This window comes from Carassius auratus, unplaced genomic scaffold (genome assembly GCF_003368295.1).
Source record: "Carassius auratus strain Wakin unplaced genomic scaffold, ASM336829v1 scaf_tig00014168, whole genome shotgun sequence".
NCBI lineage: Eukaryota > Metazoa > Chordata > Actinopteri > Cypriniformes > Cyprinidae > Carassius > Carassius auratus.
This window is the reverse complement of record NW_020524475.1, coordinates 1-20958: the sequence shown is the minus strand read 5'-3', so window position 1 is coordinate 20958 and position 20958 is coordinate 1. Positions and strand designations below refer to the sequence as shown.

Here is a 20958-nt window from a genome sequence, read left to right as displayed (position 1 = left end):
TGCATGTACACTGAAAAAAGTCATAAGTAAATGTACTTAATTTTTATTTGGCAAGTTTTTGCACAAGCATTTTTCAAGTAAATTTAACAGATTTGGAAATTAAGTAAATCTACTTAACTAAGTTAAGTAAAAAAATAACAATAATAATAAGTACATTTTATTGAGTAAAATTGTATTAAATAATATTAAATTAATGCATTTAGCAGACACTTTTATCCAAAGCAACTTACAGTGCATTCAGGCTAACAATTTTCACCTATAATGTGTTCGCGGGGAATCAAACCCCCAACCTTGCACTTGCTAATGCAATGTTCTACCACTGAGCTACAGGAACACTTCAAGATCTTGTGAAAAATAAGTGAAAATTGCACTTACTTACTTTTTTATTTTGGAAATGTTTTTACACTAACAAAAAACCCGAAACAGATATTCTAGAAATTTCTAAATGTAAAATAATAGTAAAATAAAAGTAAAAACAGTTTTATCAAATGAGGGTAAATAAGTCTCTCACTTCTGTCCCTTTAAACCAGTTTACAGCAAAGACAGCACGAAGAACTGGATGCACATGATAAATATTCAGCAATTAAGAAAACAGAAAAAAGATATAGCACTGTAAAACCAGATAAGTAAACTTTACTCAAACCGTTTGAGTAAACAGATTGCCTTGATTTAAACCATGTAAGTTTTAAAACTTTGCATTTAAGTAATTAAGTGATTAACTGAGTGATAATTGAGAATTAGTGATGAACAGCTGCTGTTAACAAACAGAATCACTGAAGAAAAGAGAAACACAAGAACTACTACAACTGACTTCAGACACAGCCTTAGATGAAATCAACTGAAATAAAATACATGAAATCTCTCAAGATCTGATTAAACAACCCCACAAACAGCATCAGCAGCTCCACTTATTAATAACCAGACTGACTTTATTTCTGTCAGACGTGTACAGAAGATCTTATTGAGAATGAACTAAGGTTTAGATGTTGATTTATTGTTTCATTTGAAGTAACCATGTTAGAGATCAGTGTTTGCTTTAGTTGGGCTCTTGACCCTTGACTTCTGTTTTAGTCTTTTCTCTGGCTGTTATAACTGTGTGTTTCTAAAACATATTTGTTGTAACTCAAACACCCAGAAGAAATGCCATCAGGTGTTAACCTGTACCTAGTTGTACATTGTTTTACTTTATATCGGTGATAATGATCATCAATTATTGAACAGTGGTAAGTCTAATCTCTGATGAAATAGGCGTTGTGTAACTTGATTGATTATAGTAAAAGTGATTCTAAGAGGAAGTGATTCTGTGATAATCCGTTAATCTGAATGACTTTTCAAACAGTGTGGTCTTCTACGGTGTCAACAGTCACACACAGACATCAATAATCAGAATATGAACCTCAACAATGGTGACCATAAAAAAAAAATGCTGCAGAGCATGCTGGGAGCCATGGATGAGTTCTGTACTACAATAGTACCCAGCATGCATTGCAGCATGTTTTTTCGTCACCATTGTAGAGGTTCATATTCTGATTATTGATGTCTGTGTTTGACCAGTTACTGCCATAGAAGAATAATGTAAGTGTACAAAAGTTTAGAAAGTAATTTTTATATTAACTGATTATCACAGAATCACTGGCTCATAATGTCACTTTTACTAAAATCACTTCTACTAATTACACAACAGCTACTCCATTAGATGCCATACAGATAAATAATTGATGATTATCATCACCAATATAAAGTATAACAGTCTACACCTAGGTACAGGTGAACACCTGATGATATTTCTTCTGGGCTTTTGAGTTACAACAAATATGTTTTAGAAACACACAGTTATAACAGCCAGAGAAAAGACTAAGACAGAAATCAAGGGTCAAGAGCCCAACTAAAGCAAACACTGATCTCTAACATGGTTACTTCAAATGAAACAATAAATCAACATCTAAACCTTAGTTCATTCTCAATAAGATCTTCTGTAGACGTCTGACAGAAATAAAGTCAGTCTGGTTATTAATAAGTGGAGCTGGTGATGCTGTTTGTGGGGTTGTTTAATCAGATCTTGAGAGATTTCATGTATTTTATTTCAGTTGATTTCATCTAAGGCTGTGTCTGAAGTCAGTTGTAGTAGTTCTTGTGTTTCTCTTTTCTTCAGTGATTCTGTTTGTTAACAGCAGCTGTTCATCACTAATTCTCAATTATCACTCAGTTAATCACTTAATTACTTAAATGCAAAGTTTTAAAACTTACATGGTTTAAATCAAGGCAATCTGTTTACTCAAACGGTTTGAGTAAAGTTTACTTATCTGGTTTTACAGTGCTATTTTTTTTTGTCTGTTTTCTTAATTGCAGAATATTTATCATGTGCATCCAATCCTTCGTGCTGTCTTTGCTGTAAACTGGTTTAAAGAGACAGAAGTGAGAGACTTATTTACCCTCATTTGATAAAACTGTTTTGAAAAAAAATATTTTACATTTAGAAATTTCTAGAATATCTGTTTCGGGTTTTTTGTTAGTGTAAAAACTTTTCCAAAATAAAAAAGTAACTAAGTGAAATTTTCACTTATTTTTGTCACAGGATCTTGAAGTGTTCCTGTAGCTCAGTGGTAGAACATTGCATTAGCAAGTGCAAGGTTGGGGGTTCGATTCCCCGCGAACACATTATAGGTGAAAATTGTTAGCCTGAATGCACTGTAAGCTGCTTTGGATAAAAGTGTCTGCTAAATGCATTAATTTAATATTATTTAATTAAATTTTACTCAATAAAATGTACTTATTATTATTTTATTTTTTACTTAACTTAGTTAAGTAGATTTACTTAATTTCCAAATGTGTTAAATTTACTTGAAAAATGCTTGTGCAAAAACTTGCCAAATAAAAATTAAGTAAATTTACTTATTACTTTTTTCAGTGTATAACATGTCTAAGTGTCCTAAAATTGAGGCATAGACATATTCTGTTTTTTCTTTTTTTATGTTCAAGGAATGTTTTCAGCGGCTAGTTTTATTTCAGTTCCCAGAATGTTCTGCTGAAAGATAAGGATAACATTCTCTAAAAACATAAAAAAATAAATAAAAAAAAATGTCTATTGATAACATTGTTACAACATTATCAAAAATCTTAATTAGAATATTAAGGGATAATGTTCTAATAATGTTATTAATAAACATTTTTAGAATGTTTTTATAGAACGTTATTCTATCTTTTGAGAGAACGTTCTGGGAACAAAAATAAAACTACCTGCTAAAAACAATGTTAGAACAATCATGGTAATGTTCTAAGAACATTTTTAGAACAAAAAAAAATCTAGCTGGAAAAACTACTGTTATACTGGAAATAAAAGTGTGTGTGCACAGGTTTGGGCGGTTTATGAGGTGGTTTATAATGATATGGGTTTGACAGGTATTAGAATGTGAAGGTGGTTTATTATTTATTTAAAGTGAAAGTTGTGACATTTGCAAAGTATGATATCTCATACTCAGAAGTTAACCCATCCAAGTGCATACACACAGCAGTGAGAAGTGCACACACACCCGGAGCAGTGGGCAGCTATAGATCCAGCTCCCTGGAGTAACTGGGGTTCAAGTGCATTTCTCAAGGGCACTTCAGTCATGGGTATTGAGGGTGGAAGAGAGTGCTGTTCATTCACATTCACAACTCCTAAAACAGCTTGACATTAATAACCAGACTGAGAAAATCTCAATGTAAATCTTAATGAGATTTACAGTGGTTTACCATGATGGAGATCAGCGTTTACTTTAGTTGGGCTCTTGAACTATGACTTTTGAAAACTAAGGGTTTGTTCTTGTTGTCGTTGTCTTTGTCTTTTCTTAGCTGTAAAAACTTTTTTGAAACTTGTTTGTTACAGTAAAAAAAAAGAGTCAAAGAAATGAACTCTGGTATTGTTTTTTATAGATTTCTAAGAGCAAACATCCTCTTATTTTAGATTCACAGATTTTGTCCTGTGCCTCTTTTTTTTTTTTTACTGAATATTGATACTAGTAATGGGAAGTTCGATTATTTTATGCGAACCGGTTCTTTCGGACGGTTCGATCAATAAACTGGTAGAAAAAAATGGTTCACTGGTTCTTTTACGCTCAACGTAATGACGTTGTGGCGAGTGGGGCAGGGCTGAGAGCTGTGGGAACGGGGCGAGGCTGGTGGAGTGATTGAGAAATGAGCGACACCTGCTCGACCCACCGGCCTCAAGTCCCACGAAGGAGACGGAAGGATATAAAACAGGAGCGACGACAAGGAAGGACGAGAGAGGAGCAGGCCTGGGCTTTATTTTGTGTCTTGATTTTGTCTGTGTTTTGTCTTTATTTTGTAATTAAAGTTTCATTTTGATTGTCCACCGGTTCCCGCCTCCTCCTTCCTGATGATTGTGATGTATTGTTACATTGGTGCCGAAACCTGGGAGGAAGGAGGGACGCGCTGTTGGACATCCCTCGCCACTGTGGTGAATCCGCGGTGCCATCGAGCGGGTGTAGCAGTCGGGTGCTGGGGATGCACGAGGCGGTGGGCTGGAGTGAGTTGCCGGGGACGGGCGAGCTTGCTGCCACTGGCGACTGCCGTCTGTGAGGGAACAGAGGAGTCGCCGCCGTTCACCTGGAGGCCGGAACCTGCTGCCGTCCGCCATGATGCGGAGGAGCAGGGAATGGGGGGCTCCTGCCAGGTGGCCAAAATCGGAGGAGCCGTCGCCATCCACCAGGCAGTGGAGGAGTGTCGTGCCGTCCAGTGCCACCGCCAGGCACCGCGGAGGAGATCACCCAGCTGGTGGAGGGCCGAGCGGCAGTGCGTCTGGGAACTGGAACTATTTTTTTTTTACTCTCTCCCCTCTCTCGTCTCTGTCGCTCATCCTTCCATCTCCTTTTCTCTCGCCTCATCTGTCCTACCCCAAGGTTCCCGCAGGTCCCCGTGAGCGGTCCCCCCAGAGGGAGGAGGGGGGGGGGGTTGGAGTAGGAGTACAGCGCTGTTTTGTCTTTATTTTATTATTAAAATCATTTAATTGTCCGCCGGTTCCCGCCTCCTCCTTCCCATGAAAAAAATTAGGTTACACTTTATTTCGATATTCCACTTTAGACATTCTACTGACTATAAGTAACTTTGTAACTACATGTCAACTACATAACAACTAGATCTCAGAAATTTGCAACTACATGTCTACTGACTCTCAGAGTAGACTGTTAGGGTAGGTTTAGGGTTAGTTTTAGGGGTAGGTTTAGGTTTAGTATAAGTTGACAAAGAAAGTGTTAGAAGATATTAAGCAGACAGTCTACTAATACTCCACTAACTGCTAGTTGACATGTAGTTGCAAAATTACTTACTGCTAGTAGAGTGTCTAAAGTGGACTATCAAAATAAAGTGTTACCAAAAATTATATCTGAAATAGATATAATTTGAAACAATATACACTACCGTTCTAAAGTCTGGGGTTAGTAAGAATGTAAAGTATTTATTTCTTTTTTTTGGGTGGAAATTAACTAAATTAATACTTTTATTCAGAAAGGATTCATTAAAATGATCAAAAGGGACAGTAAAGACGTTTAAAATGTTACAAAAGATTATATTTCAGATAAATGTTGTTCTTTTGAACTTTCTACTCATCAAAGAATCCTGAACACAATTTGTACACAACTGTTTTCAACACTGTTTCATATCTTCACCCCCTGGTTCCTGAAATCACCCTGAGAGCTGTTATGGAGAAATTAGTTGACTTCTGAGAATCTCCTGGACATGTTAAGATGTTAAACTTATGAACTATTATATGAACTATTATAAAGACTCATGTTTGCCCAGTTGTCTTGCACTCTGAATAATACCTAATCTCATCTCTATAGTATAACTACAGCCTGATAGCATTTTTCCATCCTCTTGCTACTGTTTTATTAATAAAAAGGTCCTTAAACAGGTCCATTTGAAGTTACTGACTTTTCCTTTATCACTGCTTTATGTGACATTATGATATAATTATTCCTTTGCCACTGTTGAATCTGAATACCCTTCAGTGAGTGAATCTGAATATTTTCTACTGTTTTTGAGAAATTTCAATGTATTTTGATGTCACATGTTTTTACGGCTCTTCAAGTGCTTTATATGAAGTCCCCTGGGATATCTGCCATAGTTGCCCTTTTGGTTCTGCTGCTTTGTAGCTCATCTCTCTTTGTTATGCAACAGTGGACTGATTATTCTTTATCAACACAGAAGCCTGGTCTTTTATTTAAGCATGTTTTTAATAAATAGTATATAGTTATGCATATTATGATCAAATATATTCTGTATTTAAATTGTATATTGTGAGACTAAACCCCACCCCCACCAAAAAATGTCATTAAAAAGTTATTACTTCATCAGATGACATAACATTTTCTTGATGTTTAGTTTTTGTGTTGAGTTTAATGTACATTCAGACTGTGTGCTCTCCCTGCTGAAAAAAAAAAGAAAAAAACAATAGACACCATTACAAAATTTTTAATAGTTTTACTGTTTAAAATGGGACTTGTATTGATTTTAATGCAAACTGTAATGGTTTCCGTGGGTCTCTACTAGTAATTAGTCGCCTTCTATTGGTGGCTTGTTAAAACCAATAAATCTTAATGGAATATGTCCCACAACACACTAGAGAAAACATTAAAGGTGATGGTTCGTGATGGTATTTGTAGTGGAAAGCAATAACATTTTCTGTGATGGTTTAAAGGGTTTTTTGTTCAGTTGTGCTGTCACCTACATCACAGCTGCTCTAGTCATCTCACTGGAGTGTGATGATGCTCTGCGCCACTAGAGGAGCGCGAGTGTGTTTACATCTACTGCAAAGGAACACGTGACTAACAAGAAACGAAAGTGAAAGAATATGAAAAGAAGAGACGCCATATCAAGGTTGTAAACCTGCCATATCCAGGTTGTAAACCTGCCACATCTTTAAATCGCCTGTTTTGTGGTAAGTTAATAATGTAAAATGTATATTATGTATTAAGAATTTACCAAGTAAACTTGTATGCCTCCTTCACTGAGCTGCTGTTTGTTTGTTGCTGTTCTTTACACTGGATTTAAGACCTTGATCATTCCACAATTTAACAGTTCTGGCCGAAATGGCCGAGACGATAACTGAAGTGCGTAGCAGAGTTATTTTGATATGCAGACTTTTGACTATTGAAGAGGACGAAGATCGGAAGAACTAGGAGACAGAAGTAATAAATATTAAATATTTTACTTTAAACTGTAAATCCTAATTGTTGCAGTCTTGTAATATACTTCCAGTAGGATACAAGACTTAAAGAGTTTAGAACATCTCTTCTACCAACTCATCATCCTCATCCTCAAAAAAAAAAAAAAAAAATTAAACTATGTAGTATCCGAGTATCAGATATTAAATTGGCTTCTAAATTGGTGGTGGTTGAGGAGATTCTCCCCCTTTCACCTTTCATGTAAAGCACTTTGAGTACCCAGAAAAGCGCTATATAAATGATGATATAATTGATTGTTATTAATTCTTATGTTTCTGGTTGATCTGAACGGGTTTGTTCTTCGTTTGGGAGTTTTCCCATGCATCAATTTTGCAAAGCATTCCTGAAAACTGAGTTCACGATTTACGATTATTTTCCACATGCTTTAACAGATAGAAAATCTGAATTTCATGTACTCCTGTAAAAATGAGGTGGTGTTTTGGGGTTGATTCTTTTTTATATTGGATTTCATTTTTGCTGTTGTCATTCGGCGTCTGTCCGTGGCGCCCCGCTACGACTCAGAACGCTGTTCAAATTTCTGCCGCGCCACAGAGCGCCATCTGCATAGTTTTATATATAAAAAAAACAGATGTTATAAACTGAAACTGAAACTAAAATACAGTACATTTGTTTCATTGAAATAAAACATTACAAAGTGTTTTGTTACGTTTTCACTCAGGCTGGCTAACTAACATTCGCGAAACAATATTGTAACATAGTTGCCTAGACAACAGATACAACAGAACAATAACAGACTTATTATAACACAGATTCTTTTCATTAATTAATGTTCAAAACTCAGCTTTTATCAATTAAAATCATATATTTAAAATAATAATTATAGATGAAGTTAAAACTCACCCATCTTGCTGCGAAATTGAGCTCACGCATATAGAATGTGCGTGTCCGGTGTGCATTACCTCGAGTTGTCCTACATGTGGCGCGACGCGGCGCTTCTCCTCCGGTGTGCGACCGCCTTAAGGCTGTAGGTCAGTTTAATGAAAACACACACAGAGGTGCTATAACAGTTTGATTTTCAAATTATTTTTTCTTTTAGTTCTTTTTATCTTTATTTTATCTTTTAAACTATGTTTCCAATACTCTTTGACAGTTTAGAGGACGTGAAGAGACAGAAGATTAGGACGTTTCCTCTAAAATGAGTCAACAAGAGAAGAAAGAGGAGGACACTTCCTCTAAAATAAGCTGTGATCAACCCACGAAGAGTCAGCCCTCTGCCTTCAGCAACGCAGACATGACCTCTGACCCCAAGTAAGACATTCACCATTTCAGCATTTGACAGACATTTTTATTCACCTAAATGTACTTTTGTAGTGCATTAAACTATATAGTATGTTTGTGAAAAATTAAAGTAGTTCACTTTCAGAATGACAATTCTTTCATCATTTACCCACTCTCCACTTGTTTCAAACCCTTATGAGTTTCTTTCTTCTGTTGAACAGTTGATGAGCACCATTGACTTCCATAGTATTTTTTTCTACTATGAATGTGAACTACTCCTTTAAGTTTTGTTTGTTGTTTATCAGCATCACAGGGATGAAGAAACCGAGATCAGAGTCTCCAGAACTCAGCAGTGTGTCTCTGAAGAGTGACACATCTATGAAGAGACCCCCTGAATTCAGTAATTCAGCAGTGACCTCTGACTCTTTGTTAGTATAAGCATTTACTTGCTACGTTATATTGTGCATCTCAGATGAATAATGATTTAATTAATACACAGTAAAAGCCAGAGTGTTAAATTAACACTGCTCGGAGCATATATGGTCCCACTCTAAAAGAGTGTTAAAGTAACACTGAAGCTGTGTTAATATTCATGAGATAATTATGTGTTTAATTACGTGCTGATTGATCATAAGTGATGAACACTGGATGTTAACAAGCAGAATCACTGAAGAAAAACGAAACACAAGAACTACTGACTTTAGCCACAGCCTTAGAAGAAATCAACTGAAATAAAATATATTAAATCGCTCAAGATCTCAGCAGATGATAAATCATCTCCACAAACAGCATCACCAACTTTGCACAAATACTAACCAGTCTGAATTTAATGTGTCTAAAAAAATATAATTACAAATTAAAAGAGGTTTAGATGTTACACAGCAAAATCTCCAGTGTTAATTTAACACTCTGAGTGAGGACTCATATAAACTCTGAAGCAGTGTTAAAAATAACATTGAAGCAGAGTTGAAGTTAATGAGATAATTAAGAAGTTAATTGAGTTATGATTGAGCATTATTGAAGACACCTGATGTTAACAAGCAGAATCACCAACCAAGAAAATCACAATTTGTGTGTCACCATTATAGTGGTCAGTGTTTGCTTTAGTTGGGATCTTGACCCTTCAGTTATTTACTTTAGATTTTGTGTGGCTGTGGTAACTGAGTTATAACATACAGACAGACCGGAGCTAAGGCAATCATGTGGTATTGATAGTTGGTTTGAACTAATTGTCATGGAGTGACTTGAATGTCTGAGTTTGGGTTTCTTTAGTGCATATAAAAAAATAAGAGATCCAGCATTTTTGGCATAATATGACATGTTTTTAAAAGTTAGTTCTACATAAAGAAAGAGTTATTTAGTTTAGACACACAGACATCAAGAATCAGCGTGAGCATTACAACAATGGTGACCATCGAAAAAGCATGTTGTAGCCAATAAAAACTCATCCATGGCTCCCATCATGCATTGTGGCATGAATAAATTATGTGCTGAACTTTCTTTTAAACTTTTTATTCTAACTATATTTTATTTTCGCTGTTTTTATGTGAATTTTTTGTATCTAGTTTTGTGATGTTCAGAGTAGATCTGTTTATCTGAATATGCTGTTTGTAACCGTTGTTGAGATTCATACGCTGATTCTTGTTATCTGTGTGTGCCTAAAATCAAGACATTTTAATAAAAAAAAAATCAGAATTACTTGCAAAAGGTGTCTACAAAATGTATAAAATACAGACTTTTTTCATTGTGGAACAATCAATAATGGAAGTTTAACTTAGAGAAAAGACTGTAAATGAATTCAGTGATTTGGGTCAAACAATGATTACATTATAACATAATCATTATAACCTGATGATTTTTGCTCTTGGCTTGCCAAACTAATTTCAAATTTAAAAAGTCACAAGCCAAGATCACAACTAAAAGCAAACACTGACCACTATAATGGTGACACACAAATTGTGATTCTCTCGTTTGGTGATTCTGCTTGTTAACATCCAGTGTTCATCACTTATGATCAATCAGCACGTAATTAATCACATAATTATCTTATGAATATTGACACTGCTTCAGTGTTACTTTAATATATGCTCCGAGCAGTGTTAATTTAACACTCTGGCTTTTACTGTGTAATAATAATAATAAATGTAATTGCACATTTAAAATAAGTTAATCAAAATATGTACTTAATAATCATATTCAATATTCTAAAACCTGCCTCAGCTTATCAAAATTATATATTTTACTCAATTAACATACTTTTATATACCAAGCTGCTTTTGAACATTCTCATCTCGCATTACCCATACTGTATTTTCATATCTCAGAGTGGAATACATTTCAGGTGGTCTTTTCAGCATCACTGATCTAAGCTGAACTGTCTTTTTGCAGGAGCAAAATGCATGGTACAGATGCAATCAGCTCATCTTCTACATCCCACTCTCAAACCCACATTAGACATGAAAGAACTGAAGCAGACCTACAGAAACACACACTGGAGACTGGAGACCTGCAGAGAGTCAAAGACCAGCACAAAACCAGCATGAAGATCAAGTATGAGAGTTTATTTGAGGGAACCAAATTCCAGGAGAATGAAACCCTCCTGAACAGGATCTACACACAGCTCTACATCATAGAGGGAGAGAGAGAAGGAGTGAATGAAGAACATGAGGTTTTACGGATGGAGAAAACAGCTCCAACACAACACTCACAAGACACTCCAATCTACTGCAATGACATCTTTAAAGCCTCATCTGAAGCAGGATCTGAGGAGAAAGAGCAGATCAAGACTGTTCTTACTAAAGGCATCGCTGGAATCGGAAAAAACCGTCTCTGTGCAGAAGTTCATTCTGGACTGGGCCGAGGGAAAAGCCAATCAGGATATAGATTTTATGTTTGTGCTTCCATTTCGAGAGCTGAACTTGATCCGAGATCATCAGTACAGTCTTCACAGACTTCTGCTGGACTTTCATCCTGAACTTCAAGATCTAGACTCACAGATTTATGAGCAGTGTAAAGTTGTGTTCATCTTTGATGGTCTGGATGAAAGCAGAATCACACTGATGTTTTCAGATGATAAGAAAGTTTGTGATGTGACTGAGACTTCATCAGTGGCTGTGTTGATGTCAAAGCTCATGAAAGGAGAGCTGCTTCCCTCTGCTCTCATCTGGATCACCTCCAGACCAGCAGCAGCCAATCAGATACCCTCCGAATACATCCACCGTCTGACAGAAATTCAGGGATTCACTGAGCCTCAGAAGGAGGAATATTTCAGGAGGAGAATCAGTGATGAGCATCAAGCCAGCAGAATCATCTCACACATCAGAAGAGTAAGAAGCCTCCACATCATGTGCCACATCCCCGTCTTCTGCTGGATCTCATCCACTGTGCTTCAGAAGCTCCTGGAAGAAGATCTGAGAGCAGAAATCCCTCAAACACTGACTGAAATGTACATCCACTTCCTGCTGATTCAGATCAACATGAGGAAGCAGAAGTATGAAGAGAGAGATCCAGAGAAACTCCTGCAGTCCAACAGAGAAGTGATTGTGAAACTTGCTAAAGTGGCTTTCAAACAGCTGATGAAGGGTAATGTGATGTTCTATGAGGAGGACCTGATTGAGAGCGGCATACACATCACTGATGCCTCAGTGTATTCTGGGATTTGCACTGAGATCTTTAATGTGGAATCTGTGGTTCATCAGAGTAAAGTCTACAGCTTCATTCATTTAAGTGTTCAGGAGTTTCTCGCTGCATTATACGTCTTTTACCATTATGTAATAATGCATAAAGATACATTGCAGTTTTGTGATATAATGCATAATCTGCATAGAGATGCAGTAGACAGAACCCTTGAGAGTGAGAATGGCCATCTGGATCTGTTCCTGCGGTTCCTGCTGGGCGTCTCACTGGAGTCCAATCAGAGACTCTTACAGGATCTACTGACACACACAGAGAACAGCTCAGAGAGCATCAGGAGAACCACACAGTACATTAAAGAGAAGCTCAAAGATGGACATGGACTCTCCACTGAAAGATCCATCAATCTGTTCCTCTGTCTGCTGGAAGTGAAAGATCAGACTCTGTCTAGAGAGATTCAGGAGTTTGTGAAATCAGACAAACACCCAGAGAAGAAACTCTCTCCTGCTCACTGCTCAACAATCACCTACATGCTTCAGATGTCAGAGGAGCCGCTGGATGAGCTGGACCTCAAGAAATACAACACATCAGATGAGGGAAGAAGAAGACTGATACCAGCTGTGATCAACTGCAGAAAAGTTCTGTGAGTGTTTAATCACATTTAGTGTCTTTTAGAGGAATTAAGCTAATATTATTGAAATATCAGTTGTACAGTGAGGTTAATAATTTATTTTTCATTTGTTTTAATCTATTTTAGTCTTGCAGGCTGTAATCCTACTGCTCAGGATTGTGAAATTGTAGCTTCATCTTTAAAATCCTCAAACTTTGTCCTAAGAGAGCTGGATCTGAGTAACAATGACCTGCAGGACTCAGGAGTGAAGCTGCTCTCTGATGGATTGAAGAGTCCAAACTGTCAGCTGGAGATACTGAGGTGTGGAAAAAAAAATAGATGTTTTAGCACTAATAGTGGTACTAACACTGTTTGATGGGGTTCCATAAGTTCCACTCTGTGCTGTTTACTTCAAAAACCAAAAGGCAAAAAATATGGTGGACTAGATTTTCTCATTAAAGCATACGTTCAAACATTGTTGTAATGAGGATATTTTTTTGTGGATTTAGATACATTAATAGATGGACATGAGTTTCCCTTTTTTATCAAACTGTTTTGTGAGTTTATAGGTTGTCTGGCTGTATGGTGACAGAGGAAGGCTGTGGTTATTTGTCTTCAGCTCTGAGTTCAAACCCCTCACACCTGAGAGAACTGGATCTGAGCTACAATCACCCAGGACCATCGGGAGTACAGCTACTCAAACACAAACTGGAGGATCCAAATTATAAACTTCAGATACTCAAGTATGTCAGGCACAAACAAGCAACTTGGGTCAACTTAGAGTGGTCTTAGGTCACACAGAAACCACACACCACTTTTTTGCCTCCTGACCAAAGGCCTTTTTGTTTGTGCATCTCATTAGCATTGTGTTGTTTAGTTTGAGTGTTGCTTGTGAAAAGAACACAACAGATGGCATGAAACTTTGTGTAGTGAGATTCAAGAAAACAAGCATGTATGTACAAAGCAACACAGCAAACACTGGGGCTTAAATTCACAAAATAACTCAATAACCAAGATCAAGGTGAGAATAGTGAGGGACTAATGAGGAAAGACAAAATAACTACAACATTTGTATTTTATGTCTTTCTTCATACTGTACCATATATTATATATATATATATATATATATATATATACATATATATATATATATATATATATATATATATATATATATACATATATATGTAATTTTTTGTGTGTGTGTGTGTGTGTGTGTGTTTGTCTCTCTTCAGTTTTGACCGTGAGGGACATTTCAGAATCAGACCAGGACTGAGAAAATGTAAGTCCTCACACACACACACACACACACACACACACACACCTGTGCATATTTTATGGTGTCATAGATGATGTAATATCTCTTCTTGTGTTCAGATGCCTGTGATCTCACACTGGATCCAAACACAGCACACACTCAACTCATCCTGTCTGAAGACTATAAAGAAACAAAATATGTGAAAGATCATCAGCAGTATCCTGATCATCCAGACAGATTTGATGATCGGGAGCAGGTTATGTGTAAAGAGAGTCTGACTGGGCGCTGTTACTGGGAGGTTGAATGGGAAGGCTCAGGTAATGTAGCGATTACATATAAAGGAATCGGCAGGAAAGGTGGGATTGACTGTTCTTTTGGATTCAATGAAAAGTCCTGGAGTTTGAATTGTTCTGATATGACTTATTCTGTCTGGTACAATAATAATAGCACTGATGTAATTGGCCCTTCAGCCCGCTCTAATAGAGTAGGAGTGTATGTAGATGTGTCGGCAGGCACTCTGTCCTTCTACAGTGTCTCTGACACACACACATTCACACACTTATACACATTCAACACCACATTCACTGAACCCCTCTACGCTGGATTTGGGGTTTATCCCGAATCTTCAGTGTCTTTGTGTCAGATTTGACAACTCTTTTGAAGAACCACAGACACATACAGAAGCCCATTTTCACATCAGAGAAAAACAATTAAAAGGTATTTGCAATTGTATATTTTGCATTGGCAACTTTCTGTCTCACAATTATTACATAGTCACAATTGCAAGACATGAAGCTGCAAATGTAAGCTGTAGTCACATTGTAATGTATGAAGTTGGGCTGTGAGATGAAGTCAGATTGTAATATAAAGTTGCAGTTATGTCACAATTAAAAGAAAATGAATGGATAAAATTATATATGTACAGTACACATGGATATCAATAATCATCAATTAAATATAGAGTACTGTGAGTTTGAAGCTGTAGGAATTTCTTGGCTGTGTTTGACTAAAAACTGTGAGAAAAAAAGTTGTCTTCAGTGCATTAGGGTCCCCTTCATCAAGCTATAGAGGACAACTTCCATAAGTGCAACTAAAAGAAAATTCACAATTGTATCACAGACTCACACTTTTTGTTTGACAGGGGAGACAATTTTAATGAAGTGTCAAACGAGGAAATAGAGCTGTTTATTTATTCATAACAAATAAAATTGTAATTAATAATTTATGTATTGTAGTTAATAATTTAAATTAATGTAATTTAATCGTTTTGCTGTTTGATTTTTGTCACTTCTTTTCTGAATGGTTTGAGGGTTTTGACCTGTACTCTACTGCATCAGCCTCATCTCTTGTTGTGTTAGAGTCAGTGGAGGTTCATTATTCTTCATTTGGTGCATTAATTTGTTGTGATCTTATATAAATGCTACTGTAGATGCCATCATTGCTTCAGCAGGCCACAGGCAGTTTCATCCTGCTGTATATGGCTATGATTCAAATACAACTATGGAGGAATTTATTAAATTTGTTTCAAGATGCAAAATTTCATTTTGAAGCAAGTTTCTGTTATTGCATGCTATGATAGCAAACTGTCACAGTGTTGTCTTTCTGACATTATTTCAACTAACATGATTACAAATAATTAGATTTGACATTTATTATTAACTATAGTACTGTAGTGCTGCAGTGTAACTGTATATGGTTGTAATTATCTATTTTATATTTATTTTGCACTTATGGGGTTAATGCTGAGGGATTCAAGGAAGTGGAAGAGAGCACATAGAGATCACTGCTGTTTGGTCTACGAAGGTGCAACATCTCAGTATTGCTGTGTTCTTTCTATGCATTGTTTCCCTTTGAAAACATACACTGTGTAAACATATGTTGATAATTTAGCTGCATGAACAGAAGGTGAAAAACAATGACATATCTATTCCTGAGAAGGACAATTTTTTTCATTAGATATGATGAGAATGTGTTCAGTATTGATATGTGATGAAGGAGAACACCCTATATGGTTCAATTTATAAGATCACAACAAATTAATGCAACAAATGAAGACTAATGAACCTCAATGAATCATTTGGCATGTGGGTTGTCATGGGAAAACACTGGGGAAAATCAAAAATAAAACTGAAGAGGCTGAACTGAGCGATGCCCTTGCAGCTGGAACTGCAATCACCTGCTCCTGTGATAGTTGATAATACCACTTATCCACACTGGATGAGGTTTTTCTGGCCACGCTTAACGCTACATATACTGCCTTGCCACCTTCCTTCCTCACAACCAGTCCTGAAGGCTCAAACCCCTTATACTCAGGTAATGGGCACATATTTCTGTATACTATAGCATGTAAGTAACAGTGTATCCGTCTAGTTGCAAATTGTAATCTACAAGATTCTGTGTACTGTTTTTTGGTCCAATAATTACTATCTCTGTCTTATCCAATTTTAATAAGAGTAAATTATTGGTCATCCAATCTTTTACATTTTTAGCAAACTCTGTTAGTTTAGATAATTTGGATTCTTAATGCATTGCCACAGATTTCTCCTACAGTTCGCAGTTTTTCGTTTGGTGTTTTGACACAGATTTCTCGTGGGGGTGGGCTTACCAGTCACAGTGATCTACTCTGATTGGATAGTGAGCTTTTTGATGGACAGGTGCTGTCTGACCGGGAAGTACAGATGTCACTTAGTGGTGCGCATATTGGAAAGCTCTCGTGCTGATTAATTCTGGTCTCCATCACAAAAATATTTTTCACAGATAAAGTGAAATAAATTTATTTTAAGCTCATACACAAGTTCTACCCTGTAAAGAAGTTTATACACAGATTTAAATCTGACATTGATCTTACATGCTCTTTTTGTTCGAGTTCTGTAGAAACTGTACACTTATTTTGGTCATGTCACTGCATTCAGAAACTTTGGGATGATATTGGTGTTTGTCAAGTGTAAGATTTTGCCAGGCTTCTCAGTACATATGAAAAACATTATATTTGGGTATTATGACTCCGACCCCACAAACGAAAATATTGCAAACAAATTCTGCAACTGTAAAACCTGTCTTCTCTGTTTTCCTAAAAGTTTCTATAACTATTATAATTTAGTTTAAAACACATTGTGTTTTTACTGTAACAATTATGGTCACTTGCAGTTCATCTGTTTTCAGTGTAGTGTAAGATGTGTTTATTATAATTATTATTATTACTCAAAACAATTAAAACTGCTAAATTGTGGAAATTATTCTTCATTATTCTACTGTGGTTTGTTTGTATATGTTGTTATTTTGCTTAAAATACAAAATTCAACACACAAAATTCTGGTTGAGGTATTATTTAAAAAATTTATTTAATATTTCATTTATTTTTCAATGCTAAATATCACAAACATAAGGTTAACTTTCTAAAATGTATGGAATGTTACATTGGCAGTTGTTCATTGGTAAAACAAACATGAACAAAAGGCAGAAGCCCTCAAAATATGGATTGTGGACGTCTGTTGTGCAAATTGCTAAAAGATTACAATATATATATATATATATATATATATATATATATATATATATATATATATATATATATATTTTTATTTTATTTATTTATTATTATTATTATTTCTACTAGGTAAAAGTAACAAAGATAAAAGTACAGAGCATATTAACATAGTACGAACATTAACATTAGTACGAAGAGGTGACATAACTTGCAAAGCACCCTTTATACATGTACTATATAACAATTAACAAAACAAAACGAAAGTATGGTGGCGGTGATGTATTTCCGATCTTGAGTGGAGCTCCACTCGCCCCCATAGAGGAGACGTAATTTTACGGAAAGTGTTGGCCGGACCAACATGGCGGCCGCGTCGTTAGTGGATGTGACGTATTTCCTTTCTTGAGTGGAGCTCCACTCGCCCCTATGTCTGCAGCCAGACCCTCTTGCTATGACGTCCACTTCGCAGCGCACTAACTGTCGAGTGGAACACGCCCAAAGTTACACACGGAAAAGATCTGAAACGAAACTAACACTGTGTGTTTAAATCCGAAGACTGTATTCTGTGGTAAGTTTAGAAGTTATTATTTATGTTGTAATGCAGGCTATACAGGAAATTATCTGCCATTTAGGTTTCTCCGCTTTCTTCCAAACCAGAACATTCACAGTGTGTGCAAACGTAGTTACCAAAATGGAAACGTAGTAAGACTGATCAGTTGATTAAATATTTGACTGAATGCATGGCGTAACGTTGTTTTAAAAAAGGAGGAGGAGCAGGACTTTTGGTTTAATTGATCAAGAGAGAACTAATGATGTTTTTGTCTTTACATCTATTGTAAACTCAGTAATTTATTAATCCTGAGATTCCAATATCAGAGATCCGCGTTAATGTGGTTGAACAATTAAGCGTATCAGATGATTCTAATTCGAAATTCTTGAATAGCTTTAAAAATATATATTAACTTAATATAATAGTTTTGGAGTGAGCTGCAAATTTCTGTTTTACTTCGTGTATCTGAAAGTTAAAATGTATATTTGCCAGTTTTACTGCAAATTTGTTGTTGTCCTGTTGAAGATATTTACCATATAAAGGTCTTAAATCAGGAGAAAGAGGTGGAGAACACAGCTCCAAAATGAGTCACTGCAAGGAGAGGAAGGAGAAGAAAGAAGAGTATGGTGCAGGACCCAGCTGTGTGTCAGTGAAGAGTGATCAGTCTATGCGCAACCCCAATAATTTCAGTGATGGAGCAGTGACCTCTGACCTCAGGTAAAATAAGAGTACCATTTACATGTATGCATTTGGCAGATGCTTTATTCAAAACAATTTCCAATGCAGTCAAGCTACTCAGTGCAACACTAGCTGGTATTTTGGGACAAGAAATTGATAGACAAACAGTAGCTAGGTACAGAATTTGTAAATAAAATAATAATAAGAAAGAAAATAGTTTTCACAAAACAGTACATACTGTTTAAAAGCAGCTTATCAGAAAGGTATCTTATTGTCTAAAGAGAAATGCCTAAATTAAATGTTTCTTAATTCCTGTGCAAGGGACCCATATCCCAAAATGCTGTACATCTCATGTTAAATAGGCAGACAAGACTGAAATCTAAAACATCCTGGGAGGTGGTTCCTGAAGAGTGGGGTCCAATATGTATTTGGTAAATTGGATCACAAGTAAACAACAGAAACACATTCCTGTTCACATCTGGTGTATTTGTCTGCCTCTCTTGTCCTCTTATGACCACTTCTTAGCTGATTTATTTGATTTATTTATTTGGCTCTATTTGCGGGATACTCTTAATTTCATCAGTACAACTGTGGGAGGTTTAGAGGTCACTACACACTAATGTTATCAGTTTTAATTATTGTGTTGTTGTTAGCAAACAGATAATGCTGTATGTATTGTAAGCATTTTCATATTTTTCAGTCCAAATGATAAAATGAGCTCACACAACTTACATATTAAAGGATGTGACTGAAAAAATATAAGGAAAGCAACACATTGACCAAGTGCAATTTAAACACTTGTTGTACAGTCATTATCGGGTAGATGGAGAGGACTTGGTCTTTTGCGGCAGATCAAAACACATCTGATCAAATGGTGTTTTTGGCTATCTCTTGAAGTGGTCAAAAGTGGACATTTCTCAAAACCAGGTTTAAAAATGGAAAAAAATTCAGTTGGTTCACTCCGAACAGAACTGGTATTATAACGTTTCCGTTCCTACGTTCCTCATTAAACATTACCCCGTTCCTAAAACTGGTTTAATTTGTAAAAAAAATTAAGGGTTAATAATGTTATTTGCATACACTTTAAACAAGTGTATAAACAGGACTCATTTTCACTCAAAAATAACATAGTCCTTAGCACACTTAAACATTTAATGCATAACATGGTTAAACCCAGAGATGTATAGTAACGAAGTAGAACTACTTCACTACTGTACTTAAGTACTAAAAGGCGGTATCTGTACTTTACTAGAGTATTATTTTTTTCTCCTACTTCCACTTTTACTTCGGTACATATTTTCGCTGAGCTTTAATACTTTTACTCCGATATTTTTTTTTAATGTGCTGCATCGTTACTCGTTACAATTATAATTAATGTTACGAATCATTCCATTTACAAACCACTGCCAGAACTGTTAGATGGCAGGTTTGAATGAAGCTGGCACATCATTGAGCGAATCAAGCGATTAAGAAGACTGCGCGTGCTGACTGAACTGCTGTGAAGAGAGAAATTGAACACCGAGCCGAGCCAGATAATGACTCGTTCACGAGTCAAGAACCGGTTGCATCGGTTCTCGGATGACCAGTAACGTTAGTTCTTTCTGACAGTTCGATTCAGTAAACCAGTTGAAGAAAACAGTTCACAATTCTTTTGCGCTCGATGCAATGGCGTCATTGGTGTTGACTGCACCTGGGCTCATAACATTAACACAGAATCAGTTCAGAATCAATCACCAGAAGAATCAGTTCGTTTCAGACGCTCTGTGTGTCGGTTTGCTTCACGCTAAATCAAACATGCGCAGTATCATCAGCTCCTCGGTTCACGAATTGGACGCGTCTGAGCGAAACAGTTCTTGACTCGTGAACGAGTCATTATCTGGCTCGGCTCGTGTTCATCTTCAGTTCTCTCTTCACAGCAGTTCAGTCAGTGTACTGTTTGAGTCAATGAATTACTCCGGGATATTGGTTTGTTTTAACTCAGAGGGAGTGTCAGACACATTAAACAAGTTAACAGCTTAATTCATCTGTGGATTAAAGCTTATTGGAGACGCGAACCGTTTAAAACGATTCAGTTCGATTTGGGTGAACTGTTTCAAAAAGATCCCGTTACATCGAATGATTAGTTCGTGAACCGGATATCACAAACTGCTTTGTTTTTAACTGTCTTACAACAGACACGGAAGAGAAGACAATGCTGAATAAAGTCGTAGTTTTTGCTATTTTTGGACCAAAATGTATTTTCGATGCTTCAAAAAATTCTAAATGACCCTCTGATGTCTTACGGGT

At 36.3% G+C, this 20958-nt stretch overlaps 1 pseudogene; it reads left to right on the top strand.

Annotated features, from left to right (window-relative positions):
* The first annotated feature begins 6851 nt into the window (after positions 1–6851).
* Positions 6852–15167, top strand: LOC113074251 (NLR family CARD domain-containing protein 3-like; annotated as a pseudogene).
* Positions 15168–20958: the final 5791 nt, after the last annotated feature.